Here is a 22,371-nt window from a genome sequence, read left to right as displayed (position 1 = left end):
CTGGAGTCAAATCCCGGCTCTATCGTTTCCTAGGTGTGCACCTGAGGCTCAGTCTCTCAATGTCTCTCAATCTCTCTCCATCTCTCTCAGTGGAAAAAAGGATATAATGATATCTACCTTAAAGGAATATTGTATGGATACCAAAGGCAACACACAAAGTTCTTAGAACTGCCTGGGTACATAGTAAGTTACTTAATGAATACTAATTATGTCACTATTATTGCTTATTATCAGTGTGAGGTTAGCAAGTCAATCAACAACAAATATCCATGGAACGTGAACACTTTAGAAGACAGAGAAAGAGGTTGAAAAGGAAAAATATGATTCCTTTAGAAGATTATGATGTAGTAGTAGAAGAAGGAAAAAATGCAAATGTAAGTGATAGGAACAAAATTATAAATGGCATAATAGTTTAAGTGGAATGATGTCAATAAATGTTACAAATAATATTTATTATTAAAATTACCCTTCTGTCCATTAAAGATCAACAAAATAATAAATTATGTCTACGTTGACACCCTCACTCTCAACAATATAGTTTTTTTGAACAAGTGGCTACAAAATTCTTGAAGTCTCAAAGAACAGTTTTTAAAAGCAACTATTAATTACTCAGCATAAAAAGAACATCAATCTAAACAGCCTCTAACACAAGATACACCTATACAACACTGGAGACAATCTCTTCAAAACAGAAATGTCAGAACTATTAATCTTGTTCTTGACATTCTAGTCATTGTAGTAATATATGAAATGGAAATAAGTGGTATAGCTGTTATTTTTTATCAATGGTGCTGTGCTTTACTAAAATTTTCAAAGAATAAACCAAATTAAAATAACAAAAAAATTCACTAATATGGTTGAAAACAAAGTAAATACAAAAAAAGAAATCAGTAACTTTCTTAAATAATGCCGTTAATAACAGTTAATGTAAGGATGAAAAGACTCTTTCACAATGGCAATAAAAAAAATAGTTAACACCAAGAAATTACTTAGGAAATGGTAGGACTTCTGCATATGGCCCCTTCCCTCCAGAAGAAACAAAAAAAAAAAAAAAAAAACCTGTAACAATTACCAAGAGGCAACCGAAAACTTGAATAAAGATTCTATACCATATTCTTAAATAGATCAAGCATTATAAGAATATCTACTTTTCATGAATTGATATATAATTTTCAGTCAATTTTAAAAAGTATCAGTGAAATTTCCTCAAAGTTGGCAAAGTAATTGTAATATCCTCTGGAAGGATGACTAAAAGGTAAGGTCAGATTTGGATTTAAGAAACTAAGAAAACATGTCTTACACATCCAAGCTCATGGAATGAGGCTCGTGCACATACATATGCATAGGAAAGTTTGGAAGGAAATCACTTTAAAAATATTTATCTCAGGGTGATGGGATTATGCATGAATTTGATTTTCTTGTTGTCCTTCTCTATTTGCCAAAATCATTACAATAAGTATATTGCTTTTAGAATCAGAGGAAATAAACATTTTTAAGAGAAGAGAACAAAAAAATAAAGAAATAGCTTGGGCTTTGGAAGTGACAATAAACTCTAACAAAAATAATGATTTTGTCACACTCAATAAAAATTGAATTGATATACTGAAAAGCTATTTACAAAGACTGTAAGAATATGCTTATTACTAAATCCTGTGCTGAGACTAGACAACCACACCGGTAATCTATTAATTCGTTAAGTATTGACAAAAAAAATTAATGCTGTATACCTAGATTTGGCATTTAAGAAGAAGAAAAAGGGCTACAGATGAAAAAAGTCTAGACTTTTTCCAAAAATGAAGATGCCCTTTGAGGAGAAGGGCCTAGGAGGGTAGTTGGGGCAGGAAAATACTTGGGCAGGGAAATGAGATGTAAAGCGGCTGCCCATAAGGATGAATAGATTCTGTGGATTCTGTCCTTGCCCTGGGTCAAGATTACCAAGGGTCCTTACTCAGTATGGTTCCACTTTACAAGGATTGACCAAAGTGTCCTGTGAACTGTGCACACTATTAGATGCTGTGATAGTCACAAAAGCAGTGTAAAACGTGGCCCTTGATCTCCAGGACCTTTCAATCTGGTTGTGGAGGCAAGATAACACATGAACAACTTGAAAACAAGACAAAAGAATAAATAGATTAAGTGCACATCTGAGAGGTTCAGAGAATTGGTATAATAGAAGGCCACTGAAGGATAAAATATGGGCCCGAGTAGAAAGGGGAATGTTCATGCCCCAGGAAACATGATGTGACTGGTTAAGTTCATCCCTGTACCCACCCCCGAGCCCCTCTTGGATGTTTCACAAGAATCACAAGCCTTACAGGCCAGCCAGTCTCCAGACTATTAAGTCAGTCCTAAAAAATTTAGCCCATCTCTTAAACAATAGCTTTGTTTCAAATCATGTTTTTTTAGAAATCATATCAAGGCTAATATACTACTTTTTTCTGACAAAACCCTTATTTTTCCCAAATTCATGAAGCTGATATGTCAAGATGTTTTCCACTAAAGTCAATTTATCCTAGCTGTAATAATGTAAGGAGCTGCAGAGAAACTTTGTTTTAAACAGCTTTGAATCAGATACAAAAAAGACTGTGGGCAACGATCCAGCAAGAGAGCCAGCTTTTCACATAGACTGCTCTTAAGATCCTTGTCAACATCGCATCGCATCAAAAAATTCAAAGGGAAATGGATGATTCAGTTTTCTTTGATTGGAATTCAGACGCAAATGGAATTTAGGGTGAGATTTGAAGAGATAAGGCCTTTGTTTTGAAGGGATACCAAGGCCTGAAAGTGGTCAGAGATCACTCCAGTGCAAAGGGGTTCAAATTACAGAAGGAATTTAGCCTAACACATACAATTGCACTGGCTCCCACAAATAAATGTGACACATAGAAATCACAGTAGGTTGATTTAATAAAATCACAATTCAACTCATTACAGCACATTTTTCATCATGTCATATGGGAACGAGATCTTGGGGAGCTGGTGCATTCCTTTACGGGGAATTAATTTAATCATCCGGGATATTTCTAGCACATGATGAAACTGAACCCAGCATTGGAATTTAAGCATTCCCTGGATGAAGGTACTTGGTCTCACACTCTGTCCTTGCGTCAGGCAGTAACACTGAACATAAAACACACTCAAAGTGTACTTTAGCTTCTTTGGAAGAATTTCTTTGACACCTGTTAAATTTTAAAGAGCTCTGTGAAAAGCATTTTCTTAACTATTCAACTGACTCTTGATTCATTTATGTGCATAGAAATGCTCTGAAAGCTTAAAATTGAAAGTACTCTACTTACTAACCTTTTTTCTCAGGGTGTCCATTCCCAACTTCCTACTCATAATTGAACAGCCTATTTGAAATGCTTATGGGCCAGAATCATGCAGATCTGATACTGCTGTCCTGAACTTTACTGTCAATTTTTTTGATAAGTAAATGTGTTGGACTACAATGTGCTTTTATGATGTTTCATCTCAAATCCATGGTAATTTAAGCCCCACTTCTAAATAGATAAAACCAAATCTTAAAGCTATGTCCTTATGTTTGAAGTAACCAGACCTTCATCATCTCTGTTACTTTAACTGCCTTTACCACCAATGTGAATTGTTAGCGGACAATTGTGTAGACGTATCATATTGATAAAGCCCTTAGTACCAAATCAACCATGCCTCAGGAAAAATGATTGCCAAAGAGAAATACTTACATCCATACAGAGCAACCTACAATTCTCCCCAGTGGGTCACACTGTTTACTGTTCTGTGTCATAAAAATTGTCCTCTCCTGAATGCCCTTCTCTTCTTCATCTGGCTAATCCCTTTAGGTACCACTGTCTTTAGAATGTCTTCTCTGGTTGTGAAGCATATAGATCAGGCTTCCCAGCACATTCCTTACCATCATATACCTTAAGCAAAAACTCCTGAGGAATCAGACAACTTGGATTCGAATCTTGGCTTGGTCATTTGCTAATCATGTGGCCCTACGCAAGCTCTCTCAATGTTAGTTTACCCTTCTGTAAAATAGAAGTGATGATAGTGCCTGCATCATAGGGTTGATGCGAGGATTAAAGGGAGGTTGCTCACACAAACAGTAGAGAGGGGTCTTGCATGGAGAAACCTTTGGTAAAGATCAGCCAATATCAGGATATTCAGTAAGACCCACTGTTTTCCTTTTAAGGGAGGGCTTTTTAAATTGACATTTTGCATGTTATGTTATATAATATTAACATACTTTCTTGAAGTTCATACTATCTATATATGTGACCTCAGTTCACTTAAACTGTTAAACTATTAAAAATGAGCTTATAATGAATGGGGCTAAATTATTATTCAGGACAGGTCTATCTCCAGTGTTGTTAAGAAAATCAGTGAGAATATAAGCTTTGAAAAGGCACAGAAAGCAGATTTTTTTTCCTCCCAGGAATACAGCATTTCTATAATCTAAGTTTCTTGGGTTTGGCTACAAATAACTATATAGCCTTCATGAGCAGAAAGAATGATAGCATTTCTAGATATTTAGGTCTGTTCAGTAGGAAAAAAGAGAAGGATTACTGATGCTAAACTATGATCAAATAACTTGAAAAGTTCTTTTTAAATTATGGACCTGCAAGTGTTGTTTCTCTTTCTCTATCTATTGTTTTGGTTTTTCTCACAGCCTGTTAGTTCTGCTTCTTTTTTTAAAAAGATATCAAAGAAGAAATAATGATAAGAGAAAATTCAGAACCTCCTTGCTATGAAAGCTTCAGGATCTGAGAACTGGAATATTCTTTCTGAAAATGGCTGACCAAGTGCTGAGTCAGAAATGTTTAAAAAGCAAACAAAAATACAAAGGAATCCCAATGAGATTATTAAATTCCAAGGACAAAAAGAAAAATCCAAAAATTTTCCAAGGAGGAAAAAAATGGGTTACCTAAAAGAACAAAAATCAGTTTGGCCATCATATTTTGTATCAATGACTGAGAACAAAAGGATGATACAGAAATGCTTTCAGAAATCTTAGAACAAAATTATCTTGAACCTAGAGTTCCAGATAAAATGCTAAACCAGTACGAGGCAAAAATAAATGTTTTGTTATACTTTCAATGATTTATAAACTTTACCACCCAGGCACTTCTTCTGGGTGGAAAAAATACAAAGTACAGAAGAGGAATTTTTTTAAAGTATAACATTTTGCAAAAGTGTGGGGGAAAAAACACTAGCACTTATATATAGTTAAATCTGAATTGTTTTTGATAATATTTGGCTGTAAAGCTCAATGAAATATTGTAAAGCTCAATGAAATTTGATAATTTGGCTGTAAAGCTCAATGAAATTTGATAATTTCATTGGCTGTAAAGCTCAACGAAATATTGTAGATGTCATGAGAAATAGAGAAATGGCATTTAAAAATACGTAAGTCTAGAAAATCCCAAATGACTTAATCAAAATAAAGAATGTAGGGGAGAAGATGGAAAAATAAAAGCATGCTACTGGTCTTGCCATGTTCAGGGGGAGGAAGAAGTTATAGATTCAGATTAATTCTCAGTGTTGATTAAACTATATAGATTTAACTATGTTTATTAAGATTGTAAGGATGTGTAGCCCAGATTTAATGTGAGAAGATTCTATCGAAAGGTGTGAATATGGGAAGTGTGATTAAGGGGTGCTCACGGTGGGAGACCAGCTACCACAAGGAGAGTCTATCAAAATGATAGCACATCCTCCCTGACCCAGCAACTCTATTTCTAGGAATTCAGCTACAGCATTCTTCTACACAAAGATATGTGATATTTAGCACTGTGGAATGCAATCTACATGTTTCTCTAAGTGGAACTGGTTTATAAGATACAGTCTCCTAACAAGGAATACTATGCAGCCATTAAAAAGGTTGAAGTAGATTTGTTAACACAGACATGGAAAAACACATTGTTACATGAGAAATGTGCTGAAGATAGTATTATGATGTGATCTCCATTTACAGAACTTCAAAACTCAGCATGTGTGCATTTATGCACATTTATGCTTATCATGCATAGAAAAAGTGTGGCAGGCAAAAGAAGCAGAGGAGTGGAATTGGAGAGACACGGCAAAGGAGGATTTTAAATTTTACTGTATATAACTGTATTCTGGATATTTGCTAGAATAAACCTGTATTTTGTAATTTTATAAACAAAACAAGAAAAAATACTTTATTGATGCAAAGTACTGTATTACATGGTTTAATATCTATGAAATGAACCTGTTGCAGAGAGAGTGGAATAATGGAGATTATACTGTTAGACATGCATGCATATTAGATTTTAGGTGACATTGTCAGCACACAGTGAAATCCACCTATTGGAAGGAAAGAAGGAAGGACAGAGGTAGCAAGCATCTAAGATGGACAGATACTGCCTCACTCAACAAAAAAAGGCCTCTTTCAAACTGTGATGTGGTTTAAATTTGTTGTAGGCTCATATTCTGTGAAATGCGGTATTTGTCTCTGAATAGATTAAGGGTCTCTTTAACTAAGCCTTCCATCTGGACACAAGAGCTAAAAACTGCTAACGGGAGAGGGAAGCAGATACAGACTGTCAGGGCAGCAATTATTTTACCTTTGGGAAATGAAACTATTTTCACTCAAAAGAAAGTTTGCAGACATAACATTTTCACATTTGGCTCCGTAATACTAGACATAAAAAAAAAATTATTTGCTCTGGAAAACATGTAACAAACAAAGTGGATGTATATCAGTTGCCCTAGAAAAGCCACCCCAAAACAACAATAGCCAATACGCTTATCATTCTCTCTTCAGCTCCACATTTTTTGATCTTCCATTTTGTGACTACACATAGGGGTTAAAAATTTGAAAAAGATATAATCTGGGTCCCCGAGGAGCTAAGTAGCTCATTATAGAGCAATCTGGGAGGTCCTATCAAGGGAACATAGAAAGTGCATCCTGCTAGGCAGTTTTGAGCAAGTTGTTTAATCTATTTGTGCCTCCATTTCCTCATTCATGAAATGGGTGCAGTAATTGTACTACTTCCTAACAGCGTTCTGGGGACTAAATGAGGTCGCACACAGAAATCCATGCACAAAATAAGCAGTCAGGAGAAGTTAGCGACTATTATTTGGGGAGGCAGGATTAGGACTTCTGGCCTGAGATCTCCTGGGTTTGAAAACTTTACTGTAGGAACCCTCAAGTCACCAAGATGAGTCTATTTTCTCAGCCAAGAGCCCCGGATGACCAGAGCACATGCATCAGAGCTGCTGTGCAGGCTGAGGTCATCCATGAAGACTTAAGATCAGAGACGGGCATCTGAGAATTCAATTAATGTTAGTCACTATCACTATCAAAATGCTTCAAAAAGAAAAAGGAACTAACAAACTCTTCCTAGGAGTGACAGAGAATAATCTGAAGAGTAGATGGCAGCGGGATGCTGGCCTGGAATAATTAGCAGGACTGCTCCAAGCTGGGAAGGCAAAGGAGAGACAAGACAGGCCACAAAACCAGCAAGAGCAGAGGCATAAAGAATTTAATAATGATGCTAATGATAACAGTGGTAGTGCTAGCAGTAGGAATAATATTAAAAATAACAACAATAATAATACAGCATGTTCAGAGGGAAGGGGTGAAAATGTCCCCTAGGTTCTAGGAAATATAAACTGAAATTCAGCCTAAAAATTATAAGCCAGAGAAATTCATCAATGATACGGGGGTGTTGCAAACATTAGAGCAGAGCAAGGGTGTGTGGGGTGAGCAAACCATAAATGGATTCCCCAGAAAAACAACATCAAATGGTGGGAGGCACCAGCAAAAGAAGCCCAAGAGAAAGCTGAGAGGCAGACCCATTGAAATAAAAGAGGCTGAGAAGGGAAAGAGTTTCAGTAAGGAGTGGCTGGTCAACCGTGTCAAGGGTTGCATAAACGTCAAGTTGGGTGACAAGAAAAAGTGGGGGTATTGAACTCGCGTTTGGGAAGATGCTGGTGAGAGAACATTTTTAATTGCATGGTGTTGGTGGAAGACGGAATTAATGAGATGTGAAGACACCAAGTATTGACTAAGTATAGACCTCTTTCAAGCAGTTTAGTGATTAAAAAAGTAAGAGAAACCAGTCTTCAACTAGAAGATGTTAATTTTTAAATGTCCCAATGAGCAGAAGTGGCGTTTGGTTAAAAGGGTAAACGCCTCAGGCATCCAAAAAGCTACAGGGAGAAAATAAAGAAAAAGGAACTCAATACTTTGCTTGAATGAGATCAGGAGATTAGAGTAAAGGTGGGGGTGGGGCAGAAAGTTGAGAAACAGAAAACTTTAAATGACTAGGTCAAGTAGATTCCAAAAAGGGAGAGAGAAAGGAATGTACGGGCAATCTCGTGGTTTTGTCAGAAGAGTAAGTCAAGTTTAAACTTCCACAAAAGAAGTGATCAAAACAATAACGCGCCCTATTGATCCCTCAGAATGAGCCGAGGACACCATAGCCTCAGAGGACAGAGTCCTGGTTGGAATTCTGACTCCTCCGTGCCAAAAGGACCCTCAGTTAAGTCATGGGCGGACTGTGAAACATGATGGCCTATGTTGGCAGCTACAAAGGTTTGTCACTTCCCGGAGTCAGGGTCCCTGTTAGCCAGACCCCAGACTCCAAGTCCTCTCTTGGAATATTGTACCACCTAAGGCAGTCCGCCAAAAAAATAGAGCTGTCCTGAACCAGCCAGCATGAGAAACTCGAGAGGAATATAAGAAAGGACTGCCAGGCAGTATGAATGATTGGATTTTGGAATGAAAGAGAATACTGGATGGGTCTTTTTCTGGACTATCTAGAAAAATCTGCCTCGGAATGTTTTGATCAGCTCTTGGATCGTCAGCCGAGTGTTTTAGAAAACATGATGGGTGGCTTTGCTCTGTGTGGCTCTCAGGTCCCACATCTGTAGAACAAGGAAGGTTAGATTAGTTTTAAGTGCCTGCAACTCTGAACATTATGAAATTAAGTGATTCCCTCTTTGGCAATTCCTTCATTTCACAAGAATTTGTGTTCCCAGTATGAAGCCGATGTCTTATCTTCTTGACCATATTGTCAGCCCCAATTCTATTTTGGCTCCCTTCTTTTGTCTACAAGGCGCTAGAGAATGTGTTAAAAGATAAAACAGACTTAGGACAGCCTGGGTGAGGCTGATTCTTAGCCAATCAGGAGGCTTTTATTTGGAAAACACCCCTAACTAGGCTGAGCCTCCTGGTTTGAAATAAACATTTTGATGAAGCATTCTGTAAAGAAGAATTGACTCTTAAGTGAAGAAATTAATGCCTACAACCCAGTGCAACAGTGAATTCCTTCCCCAAACATTTTCTTGTTATGTAAACATAACCTGAGCGGGTCTGTTAGAGATAATTGCTAATATTCTCCTAACCTAGTGACTTGGGGAAGAAGAAAAGGAGATGGGAATTAAGAGGAGATATCAAGGCAGTGGGAAAGGGCCAGTTTAATTGTTAAGAACTAAACGTGCCTTTTGTAGGCCGGAGACTTTGAGAAATTATTTTTATACCTGATTTCTCTTTCTATTCTGGTTACTAAGTAGACAGATGATTTCTCAAGATCTTTCTGCCACTTTGGTCTTTGTGTCTGTGAGGATGTATGTCAAAATACCTTTTGCATCTGCAAAGTAATTGTGGACAAAACCCTTATCTAGGTCATGATAACATTTAAATTGGGAATACTTAATTTTTAGAGAGGAGGGCATTTTATTTTTAGTACATTATAATGTGTTCTCACCATATTCTATTTTGCTAACTTATTTCACAGCAAAAGAGCTAAGGACTTGGCTTCTGACCAACCTCATAGCCAAGAAGTAGAAGACCTTATCTAGGAACTAAAAATTTGAGTTTTATCTGATTTTGGTGTTTATAGGGCAGCAGATCTATGTGTAGGCCCCTCATGAGACTTGGTGTTTCAGACCTGAGTAGCAGGATGAAGTCTCCAGGTTACAGAGGGTCTGGCAGGCCTTGCCCTGTTTCTGCTGCCCTTCAAACAACTGGAGACACTCAGAGATCGCCATGGTCCGTGGCTGAAGTTCCCTTGGAGTTCCATCAGCCAGCATTCTTTGAAGGAAAGGCTCCCAGGTTTAAGATGTGGCATTCCTCTATAGAGCTGGTTCTCTCTAAACCACTTGGAATACTCTGCCTTTCAGAAAAATGTCATGTTTAACAAGCACTGAAAAAATAGAAAAGTGGGGTGGAAACACCACCAGCCTGGAAGAGATCACTGCTCTAACAGTAAACTGCAGAATTTTAAATTCTGGCAAGGATTCAAGTGTTTGTTTTTCCTCTAACTTGCCAGGAGACCTTAAACCACCAGCAAAACTTGCTGGTGACTTAGTTGACCTCTCCATGAAATGTCTGCCCAAGTCCTCCAAGTAGTAAAAAGAGAATGTCCTTAGAGTGTTATGAGCTGCCATGCTTGGATCATTTAAAGTTTATGGAGCTACTGCAGATGAGGACATGCAGCAAAATTATAATTCAAATGAGCTAGGTGCCAGTTACTATTGTCGTGTTGTGAATGAGGCTGCACCAAGCTTGAGCTACCTTAGCCAAGAGCTGCAACCAGCACCACCTTTGTGAGATGCTGTCATTTCTGGTGGGAGTTTTTGTTTGTTATTCTTGTTGAGTGAATCCTTAAGAGAATACGCTTGGGAGACCAATGTGAGGCAAATCAGGTTTGAGCTTTAATTTTTCTAATATTCTGATGAGGGGAAATAGTTTGAATCCAAAAAGGATGTCAGTTGAATACAAATACAAGCCTGGAGCCCCATTGGGCATGAATCTCAGGGGCCATTAATCTGTCACCTCCAATGTGTAAAAATGCAGGAGACTGAGTCAGTAGAAAAAAATAATTTTAAACATCTGTGGTATTCTTTTTGTTCCAGATTAATTACACTGCTTGTTTGTTGACGCTGACCAGAATTTTCAATCTTCTGATGCTATGCTTGGAGGGTCGTAAGTATTTTTTCTCTGTGTTCATCACTTATATCCCGAGAATCTTTACCTCTGCCACAGTTTGTCTCTCATAATTCAAGTCCTAATTTTGTTCTTTGGCTCACCCGCCTTAGACTTTTTATTTTTCCTTTTATGCTGAGCAATGTGCAACTCTTTTTCATCGAGTATTTATTATTACTTTGAAGAGACACCTTGTTAATACACAGTCCCACACACATACACATCATTCAGTAAAAATGATGATATAAATGAAAATCCAGGCATGCGGTTTAATCATTTGGAGAGATTGATAATTATTTTCAATCAGCTAGGATTGCTCTGCCAGCTCAGAGAATTATTAATGAGAGCCAAATTTGTTAATAGATTGTGACAGCCCTTTTTTGTGAGTGGGGAAAGAAATCAGGAATATCTTTCTAGAAGTTGCTTTTCATACCCTCATGAAGCCCATACTGTCCTTCTGGATGAGCCGGAAATCCATCTGCTAAGATCTCCATCCTGTGATCCATGGAGGTAATTTTGAGCTGCATCCTTAGAAGCTCTAAATAGAAGGGAATCACAAAGGTTTTGCTTATTTGTTTTTTGTTTTCCTAAAGTAGCCCAATCTGGAAATGACAAATGGGCAAGTCCTTTGCAACAAGTAGAGCAGCTATAATCCCCACCTCCACCCTCAGTCAGCCTAGAGAGTCATTCTGCCTCCTCTGGCCCCTCACCCCACTGATGTCCCATGCTTTCTGTGGCCCAAGCTGACCAGAGACCTCCTATTTGGGGACTCAAGCTCCCTCCCTCCACTCTTGGCCCCAAGAGCTTCTCCTCGAACCCCAGCTTGCTCCCATGATTTCCCTTTCATCTTTGCCACACACCCGAGGTCTTGGCCAGTTTGGGGGGTTCTTTTTAGCATTGCTGCAATCTACTTCATTCCTTGGAGCTTTCTCTCTTCAGGCCATGACACAGTCTACACAACAGTTCATTTCCTTCCTCCTCCCAGTGATAAGCCCACAAGGCCTTTTTCCTTTCTGTTTTGTGGGTTTTCCTGAGAATCACTAAGGAGAAAAAGAGAAAATAATAAAAGAAACCATGTGGAAGAGATACGTCTATTTACGAACTCTTATAATTGCTTAATTCAACAACCATGTATTCACCTCTCTCTACACGTTGAGCACTGCTTTCTAGGATCTAATAGTTACTGTTTCTGGGCTATGTGGATGGCTAGCATGTGTGTCTCTGGTCTCCTACCCTATAGATTTTTAGATTATAACATAAATTAAATTAAACTTAAAAACACACACAGTGTAACTCTAATAATAGGGGAATTACCTGGCATTCAAAAACTTCAGAATATCTGCTCATTTTCTCATACTCACCCTACCTGATCCCTTCCTCTTATTGTGTTTTGACTAATGAGGGCTTTCTGCTGAAACCCAGTAATTTAGCATCTATCGAGTGATGTAGTCATAAACTGGCTCTCTGAAAAAGACAAACAAACAAGAAGTCCTGATTCCTCTGTTTACTGGTTTCTGTGATGCAAACACTTCCACCATGATCAATTTCAAGCTACCAGTGATTTAACAACCAGCTGGCTACAGCACTTGCAAGCCTGTTGGAACCAGTTAGAACGCACCACTTACCCTTCGAGTCCTTTCCCTTCTCAAACCTTGTTCTGTGCCCGATCTCCAAAATACAGTTTAGAATTGCCTTTCACTTGGAAAAGTAACATAATAAGAAACTCCCACCAGAATGTTAATGCATGAATGAAAATGGCTAGATGCAATAACCCTGCCTTGTCACGGGGGACTCCTGGAATAGGGTCATGACCCAGTGGATAAAATCCACTGTCTGCATTGGCAAGAGTCCCTACACTAAGGGTGTACCCCTCGGTGGTGGTGCAAAGAGGAATTGGGGAAGCGTGTTCAATGCCTCTAAGTGCTCACGTAGCCAAGACGACAGAATGCCAAGCTTTATGACGCTGGAAAAATTATCTGACCTCTCTGTGCCTTAGATCTTCATTTGTAAAATGAGGGTAGTAATATTCTATTTCGTGGCATCTAAGCTGTCCTCTATTGTAAAACATACAATTATTTTACATTCCATTAAGAAATTTTAAAGTGCTGCCAATTAAACTATGACATGCCATCAAAAGTAAGACACATCCCAATTTCACAGATGCTAAATGGGAGAGGAAAATGTTTTAGAATTGGTGAATTATGGTAGTACTTTCCCCACAGAGTTATTGGAAAGATTAAACGACTTGATAGATACAAAGTGCTTAGAACAGGGCCTGACATATTGTAGGAGCTATGACTTTGCAATGATAGATTTTGCTATTACAGTACCATTATTATTGAAAAGAGATTAATGAAAATTAGAAAGCTGCATAATATCTGACTCAAACATTAACACTTCAGATTTCCTCAGAAGACTAAGTATGAGCTGAAGTGGTTCTAAACGAGCACTTTTCTAAACTAGCTACTTTTCCTAGAACCACACGGGCCATAGGAACCATAGTAGAAAAGAAGTGGAGGTTAGGTTAAGAGTTGGGTGAAGGCCAAGCAAGAGAAATTCTCAGTCACCTATTTCAAAACTCAACAAAAGCAGCCCCATTTTTATCATTTGAGTGCATTGGAGTTGAATGTAAGGTTGCATCTTACTTGTGTCCTTCTGCTTAAATATATATAGGTTGTGCCCAGCCAGCTTACAATACTCTTGTGCCCTGGTGGACAGGGACCTTGGCAGCTGCGTAGGGACACTCTTTCCCAAGAGCAAAGCTAATTCTCACTCAAATTCACAGAATCTTGGTTCAAGAAAGTCCTCCTGTTGGTCAGCAGGCCTGAGCACCCTTCTCCTTCTCCCCAGCACCTGCCCCTGGCTCTTCTGACAGTGCCTTCTGCCAGACTACACCCATCACCCCTGGGACATTTCTGTCTTGACTGGAGATGTTTAAGTTTTCAAGTCCAGGAAGCAAGGACTGTGGCAAGACACTTAAATATGATAGCAAAGTTTACACCCTCAGTGTCTGTCTAGCAGTTCCCTTAGCGACAGCTCTAACTTTTTAGGACTCACCTTGGCTGCACATGGCTTTAGGAATCATTTGTCAGACTGATTTCCGAAACAGCTCATATTGCTCTCACAACCAAACATTCTAAGCAAGAGTTGAAACAGAAAACATAACCCATTTTTGCACTAAGGTTTAATGACCCTTTACAACTACTCATAGCCTCCTTCAGGATCCAGGTGCATAAAAATATATATATATGAAAAGTCAGTGGGGAAAAACAAAAAATACAAAGAGTTGCTGTGCTGATTCCAACTGTATAACAAATGTACACAGATATGGAGAATAATACCTGAAAGTAAAAATAATTGTTTTGAGTCACTGTGAAAGTGGGATATTAAAAAATAATTCTATTTCCTTGTTTGACATTGTTATATTTGTTTTTTATTAAAAATGTCAAAATATTTCTTGTACATTCATTCAACACTTATTTGTATGCGTAAGTTATGGTTTACTTTGTGTTTACCTTTAAACTTGTGTTTACTCCACCTTCCACCCTCGTTTCTTCACTTCTTTTATGTGCCCAGATGTTTGAGTCCGTTTATATCTGTGCCTTGGGTGAATATGCTTGACTTTTCCAATCAAACCCTTTGATGGCAAAGGACTGTCTAATTTTTCCCTGCAAATCTTAGTTACAGCCCTCCCATGGATGGTATAATACTTGAGTTACATAAAACAAGTTCAAGTTTACCAAGGTCAGCTAACATATTAGATGAATTACAGAAAATAATCTTCATGCCTTCCCTCACTAAGGTTGTTATTCCCCAGGACAGTATAAAGAACAACTGAACCCCAGGACACTGTCTTAAAAGGGATGCTGCTATTCATTTAGGACAAGAAGAATAGTGTATCAATCAAGGTTCGATTAAAGAAGCAGAACTGTCATGAGTGATGTACAATAGGAATTAATTACAGGGGCCAAACTTTACACAAGCATGAGGGCTAGTGCTAAAGTAAGTCTATGCAAGTCCCTTCTATGACTAGTGTTGGACTTGAAGTTGCTGAGGGCTGGGCCAGCAGCGAGAATAGAGAGCTAGACCTGAAGTAAGGGAGAACACAAACTAGAACCTGAGATGATAAACTGGGGCCCAAGAGGACAATTGTCTGTCATCAACCTTAGTGTCAATGTTGAAGTGATCTGCACAGAAAGGCCAGTGCAGTTTACCATGGAGTTACATATACATCTGAGTCCAGTCAGTAGAGGTTGAGTGCCTGGACGAGGACCAGAAAACCAGAAAATTATTGCACTTCTCCCACTCTGTAGAATAAGAACACTTGTGCTGCATTGGTAAAGACCACTGCTGTGCCTCTTCCCTTTCAAAAGACAGGCTGGACATCATTATTTTGGAAACATGACATTTTTTACATTCATGAGTTGGGTTGGGTTTTGTTTTGCTGGCGTTGTTTCCCGAATGATGATTATTCACATACACCTGACTAACCAGTCGAATTAAAAGTTAAGGGCCTCCCATCAGGCGTTTTGAAGATTTTTCAAGGCCTCATCAGGTATTACCTCTGCGAACCAGCCGGATGGCCGCAGCTGATTGCATGCTCACAATTGCCCTGCAGTCCTTTCCAACTTTTCTAAGAGTCCAGGCAGGTCCTGGGAAGTCTGACTGCACTGAAGGATACTTAATTGAAGCAAATTCCTGAAAATGGTGTCATCTCTCTCCCATTTGAATGCACAGTTGCACATTAACATCCATCCTCTTAGTTTCAATAAGGTTTGTTTGCCTGTGTCTGCTGTTATTCTAAAATAGCTAGTCAAAAGCTTGACCCACTGTGGATCACACATTATCCTATGCAAGTTACTTGGCAATACCAAAAATGTGCCTAATAATGGATTGTTTAATAGGTATTAAAGAACATAATTAAGCAAAAGCAGATGTATTGAAATAGTCACATAAACTCTAGTCAGAGCATTTGTTTTCCCAGTTATTCCTCCATGGCAAACCAGTAGGTGCTAAATGTGTCTGTTAAGTGGTAACAATTCTTCAAGTTAAGTGAAAAACTTCAGTCATTTCAATATTCCTACACTTCCCACAAGCAGCTGACTTTTAAATTCATTTAATTTTTATTAATGATTATGGTGACATATAAAATTATGCTCATTAGTATAAGAAAGATCCATTTAGCTCATCAGTATTTTATACATCTGTACACTTTATAAAATATGAGTACCCATTTAATGGCATTTTCTCCTATGCTTCCTTAGAGAATAAAAAATTCTGTCTTTGAAAAAGTGTATTTGTTTATTGGTCCTTTCCTCTAGTCTCATGATTCTCTGGCAAAAAACTATTGCCTTCAATAATAAAACATACATATCCAGAATTTGAAAATAAATGGCAATGAAGAAGTGATTGCATTTATATTTATTAAATGGAATAAAAATGTAATATATGCCATCACCCAGAATTTGCTCTATGCCAGGAGGTATGCTAAGCACATTATATCTGTTATCTCTTTTAATCTTCTTAACACTCCTATATGTAAATGCTGTAGGTATTAGACCCATTTCATGAATGAATAAATAAGATGGAGAAGTAAAGCAAATACTCAAAGCTACCCCGACGTTAAATGATACAGCTGAGATTTTAGTCACAGTTCTGAATGTAGAGTCTCAGCTCTTGGCAGCCCACCTCTGCTAGTGATAAACTTAGTAATCCTTACCTTGTGGGGATCATGGATGATTCTGAGAAACCTATTAAAGTTAGGGAACCTCTCTTCAGAAAAATGCACTCTCCTCCCAACATACAGCCACACACTTTCAATGCATACAATTTCAGAGGGTTTCTAGACCTTCTTGAAGACCATCCAGTGTTTCCTTGGGATTCATATGCCCCAAATGATGGAAGTTTGGTAGTTGGGAGCTATACTGAGCAAATGGATATAGTACATGAACATGGGGAAAGAGTGATCTGAATAGTCAGTCACCTGGATGCCCTATCGATGAACAGAGCAGTGAATCAGAATTAAAAAGTCCAGCCCCAGTGGTGTGTGCGTTAGACTCCTCCAGTTACCGAAAAGCAATGAGGAAGAAGTGGTTGTTTTAAGGATACATGCTGGAGAAAAAACCTCACAGAAATAAGAGCAGGAACTGTGATAGGGCCAAACCTTTCTAAGCATGAAATTGGACCCAAAGATTGTGCGGTTCTGAGACAGCCATCCAGATGGGAGCTGCCGGAGCATGTCAGCCTGAACATGTAGACTTTCTCGCCTTCTCCACTCTCTTCTCTTCTTTCTGACCTACTTATTCTTTATTCCAGATCATACACCTCATCCCTCAGAGACTCTATGTATAAGTAACCTCTCAGTTTTTGCACACTGCAGTTTTTGCTTCCTTCTAATGTCAGGTTACCATGACACCTCATGTTATAACTTTACCTCAGGGCTTCTTTCTTGTGTCTTTTCAGCTGCTATCTCCACTGCTGGAATGAATGGGATTAGTTGCACCATGCTTTCATGAAGTCTCAGTCCAAGAGCCTAATTGCACTTAATGTTTGTGCTTGTCATCCCCAGGTTCTTAACCAGCCTACAGTTTGGCTGTGCTAGTGACAGATGCACCCCAATCCAATTGGCTGTAGCTGGTGGTGTGGTGGAGTGGGTAGGGGACTCCTGTATGGAACTGAACATGCCCCTCTCTGGGCATGCCCCCCTCATTGGAAGATGTGGGTTGGGAGATTTCCTCCAGAGAGGTGTAGTGATAAATTAGTACAGACCCCCAGGTTGCATGGCTGTGGGAAATGCCAGTGCGACTTCCCACACTGGGAACAAGGGCCGCCTACTACTAGGCCCTCCACACCAAAAAGTGGGTGTCTGTTCAGATAGGGATTACATGGCACTAGGAGTCCTCACTGCTGATGAAAGGCCAGGGAGTGGGGATAACACCTAGATCCGATGTGCCCCTCAGTTGCATGCCATCCAGGATACCTGTGTCAAGAGATTTTTGTGTCAGGCTTGAGGACACACCATACTTCCCTGTAAAATTCATTGGCTGTTCACGGAGCTTTCTAAGGAGGAAGTAGCTAAGAGGACACTGTGGCACAAGCAGTGCAATAGAGATACAGAGATAGAACTTTAAACATCACCTGATCTACCCACATGCACTATGGAGAGGGAGGATGGGCCTGAGAGGAGCTAAATGCTAAAATAACTGCATGGAGAGCTGGTGGGGGGCCTCCAATGTCTAGCCCATTTCTTATTTTACTATACCTGCATCTTCAACCACACTAGCTCCTCATTCCCCTTCTGCCACTGAGTGCTACCATTCTAGAGCAAAGTAGAAAAGCAGAAAAACCTGTAAAACCACATCTCACGCTATAAAGGTTCAGTTCCAATTTGTGTGTATCTGTAGGATCTCACTAACTAAAGACACATGATTAATTGGGTGTAATCCTAGATTAAAACACTCACTGTGACACTCTTAGACATGTGGGTTAACTTCTTTTTTTTCTTCTGAGAAATAGGAATTTCTTAGGCACTCATCATTTACCAAACAAACGTTAACTAGATATCTGCTGTGTTCCACGTTTTGAGGGTAAAATGATGGAGAACAATTGTCTGGTTCCTCAAAGAACCTTTACACCCTAGCAGGGGAGCGTAAGAGAACTACTACACCCAAGACATTATTGAGGCAGTGAGGAGGGGGCAATGAACTCATGGCAGGAAGAGGGTCAGGAAAGGCTTGCCAAATGCACACTTGAAATGCAAAGGTGCAGGTACAGAAGGAGTTAGCCAAGTAGGGCTCTGAGCTGGGCAGGCAGATGAGGGAGAAGGCTGCACATCTGGGGGAGCCATGCAGTGTCACTGGAGTGCAGAGTTCAAAGGGAAGAAGGGGTAGGAACAGCAAGAGACGAGGTTGGCAAGTAAGCAGGGACCTGATAACAAAGAACTTTAAACACCATCCTTGCTGTTTACTATTTGCCATGAGATAAATAACCAGATTTCTATCTGACAACTATTGTAATAGCTGTATGGTTAGTATCTTTCAAGAGTTTAAGACTGGAAGCATGAAGCAAGTTAGGAACCAGTTGCAGTAATTCAGGAGAGTGGTGATGGTGTCCTGACTTACAGCAGTGCAATGGGACCAAAGAGAAATGGGCATATTCTAAGAATTTTTAAAAGATGTAATTTAAAGGGCTTGGAGATTGACTGTACACCATGGGAAGCAAGGCAGAGGACGTGGTGGGGAGAGGGAGACGGAGAGACTGCAGCATGTCCCTGACTTGGATAGGGGGAGCAGGAACACGTAGGTTTGGTCTGGACATTTGAGTGAATCCTGGTGAAGCAGCCAAGCATAAAGTTCCTGCAGAAAACAGGACAGTACTGGCTGGGAATATAACCATCAACACATACAGGCAAGCGGTACTCAAACCAGAGAGGAGGGAGGGCTGTCAGAATTACATGGGAGCTTCTTCCAGCTGCACATACCGTCCCCTGGAGATTCTCCGATGCCCTCCTCCCCACCCCTAACTGCACCTGAGTGTGTCAGCCATGAGCACAGTAACTCATTACCACCATGTATGAAGGGACTGTGAGGCAAGCGGGAATGGCATCCTTACACACACTGACATTTAAGAGATAAAAGAAACTGGCAGGAGATACTGACAAGCATCCAGGAAGATGGAAAGAAAACTATTAGCTCAAAGGGCCACAGAAGCGAGGGGAGGAGAGGACGTCAAAAAGGAGGGTGTGGCCAGTCCTACCTGGTAGAGAGGTGAGGTGAACTAGACCCCAAAGGTGTTACCCTCTCTGCAACCCCACCCCACTCCCACAGACCTGTGACAAGGATCAAATAAGGTCCTGTATATGGAAGTCCTTTCTCAAATATAAGACATTATGCAACACTTTATTGTTACTATTATAACTTAAGAGCAGTTATTATTATAACATAAGACTCAACTCAGTTCCCACTGACTAGGAGACTCTCTCTGGACCCTCCCCGCCACCCTCCTGAAGTTTCCTCATCACCAGGTTTAGTTGGCCTGCACCCACCACTGGAACAGTGTTCAGTCTGCAGGGGGCAGGGAACATGTGCTCACAGAATGAATGGGTGCTCAGGATTATGTCACTGTATTCTGTGACATTCACTGCATTCCCTTCAACACAGAAAAGACCCAAATTATTTTATGTAATTTGCACATTTCTTTTTCTCTTTTTTCTTTTTTTGGCATATCCTTGTTTCTTTTTATGCCCTCACAGTTTAGGAAAAACTAATCAGCTCCTTACAGCTATCAAAATAGGTACATAGAAAATGTGTTTCATATGGAAGAAAAAGACACATAACAATCATTTCTTCCTCTGCCTGTCTCCCTTTTGATGGGTACCTTGGATCTCTCCAGATCCCATGTTTGTTGCCTGATTTCCACCATATTCATATCAGTCTCAAGAAATTTTGCAAGTAAAATGTTTTGAGAGCACAACCTAAGTGCTTTTCTACCTTCTAAACATTTAACATCTGCTTGGTTGGACTCAACTCCTTGTCTTGCAAGTCACCTTAAATCCACCAGTGTGATTTGTCATAATTCATCATTTCAAAATCTGTATTATTTATTGCCCTTGATTACCTGATCACAGGTGTTCTGTGCTATTGACATAGCCCTCAAGTTTTCTTTTATTTTCTTGTGAAATCATCATACCTAATTGACCAAGAGGTCATCTTTACTCTTCCAGCTTCTGCTGGAAAAAAAAACTTCCTGCTGATCTAGTATGCATTTTTGACAATGAAGTTAGGAAGTTAATCTTCCGGACTTACAGATTCTCTGGACATTTATGTGTTAGAGGCATACCTCTGATGAACAGATATTTTCACAGGGGGTTTCTACTAATCATCTGTTCTTTATTCTCAGGTGCTTATTCAGGTTTTCCAAGGCTGAACTGAGCTTTCCTGTACTGAGAGCATGTACCCTCCCCTCCCAAACACCTAAGCACACACTCTCTCCTGCAATGTATGTCCTTCCTCTTCCTCCTTTCAAACCCAACAGGGAGCAGCAAAGGGAACAACCCCACCCTGCAACCTTTGGTCAGAGCCAACTATTGCTCTCAGCTTCGCTACCCACCCCTTTCAACCTCAGGCCTGGATAATAAATAGCAGATAGGGAAGGGGAAGCCGTGGTTGCCAAGCAAGTATGGTAGTAATATAAACAAGTTTAGGAGACTTTCAAGGGCCTCTGTGCCCACCCAATCCACCCAGAGATGGAATGGATTTCTGCCTCTTCTTGCAACCATGAAATTCTAGGTGGAACAAAGATCCAAACGGCAGAGCCTTGCCAGGATGGCATACAGATGCCTGTTGCTGTACTCACAGCCCAGCTCAGCATTTGTTAGACACCTACAGCACAAGGCCTCCACGTGAGCACAGTGACACACACCTCTCAGAGTCTCAGGAGCAGGCAGTTTATGACAAATCTTCTTCTCTGCCAACCTTATTCAGTACCCAGGACTTCTGGCTTCTAGTCCCATATGTCTGGATGCCACGCTCACAGGAAAGAGAAGCTTACTTACCAGGTTCGGGCAAGAATTTCTGGACCAATCAGCTAATGGTCAGGAGCAAAGGGTTAATATAGATATAGACATTAGAGAAATTACTGTTAACCAGGGATGGAGTCATCCTGATTTGTACCTGCTGCATCCTAAACTACAAACTCTTCTTTAGAGAAAACATTCAGTGCCAATATTTGGCCCCTTCCCACATCTCTGCCAAAGGGTCTCAGTTCTCCCAGCTGATATGTTTTTCTCTAACAAACTTCTTAAACCCTAGTCTTTGGTCAAAAAAGGAAAGAAAAACTTGTAATCTACCTCATTTCTTCCAGCCTTTGGGAAAACAAAGGGAAAAAAATTGAAAAAGTCATCAGCTAAAATTTTGGAATGCAAATGAGATAAGATATATAACATCTTCTAGCCTCATTTTGGTTTTTATAAAGTGGAGACAATTATATCTATCTTTTAAGGTTATTGTGAAGACTGAATGACATATTTAATGTAAAACACAAAGAATCCCATCTAGAAAGAACTCAATAAACACAAGTTATGTTTATGTATGTGTATATATATGTTATCTTTCTTTAAGATACATTGCTTTGTTAAACCAGTAAGATCACCCTAACCTCACTAGATAGCAGCTGGGTTTTCAACAAACCCACATTCCTTCATATTATGAATTAGATCATCAGTGTGTTCATAAGTCCCTGGGTGTTGCTTAAGTATCCTATTGGCTGGAGCCCTAATTGCATCTCTCTCTCTCCAGGTTCTCAGCTTTCTCAAGGTCCTCTGCTGTACCCCAGGCCCCTCTCTTCTTCGATAGCTGGCATTCAAAGGTCCATAATGGGTAAACAATTTATTTGCGCCTGAATCTTATCGGAAGGCCTCCTACCAACTGAAGGGAAAA

Source organism: Manis javanica, chromosome 13 (assembly GCF_040802235.1).
Source record: "Manis javanica isolate MJ-LG chromosome 13, MJ_LKY, whole genome shotgun sequence".
Classification (NCBI taxonomy): Eukaryota; Metazoa; Chordata; class Mammalia; order Pholidota; family Manidae; genus Manis; species Manis javanica.
The sequence above is the reverse complement of the archived record's forward strand: the minus strand, read 5'-3'. Positions refer to the sequence as shown.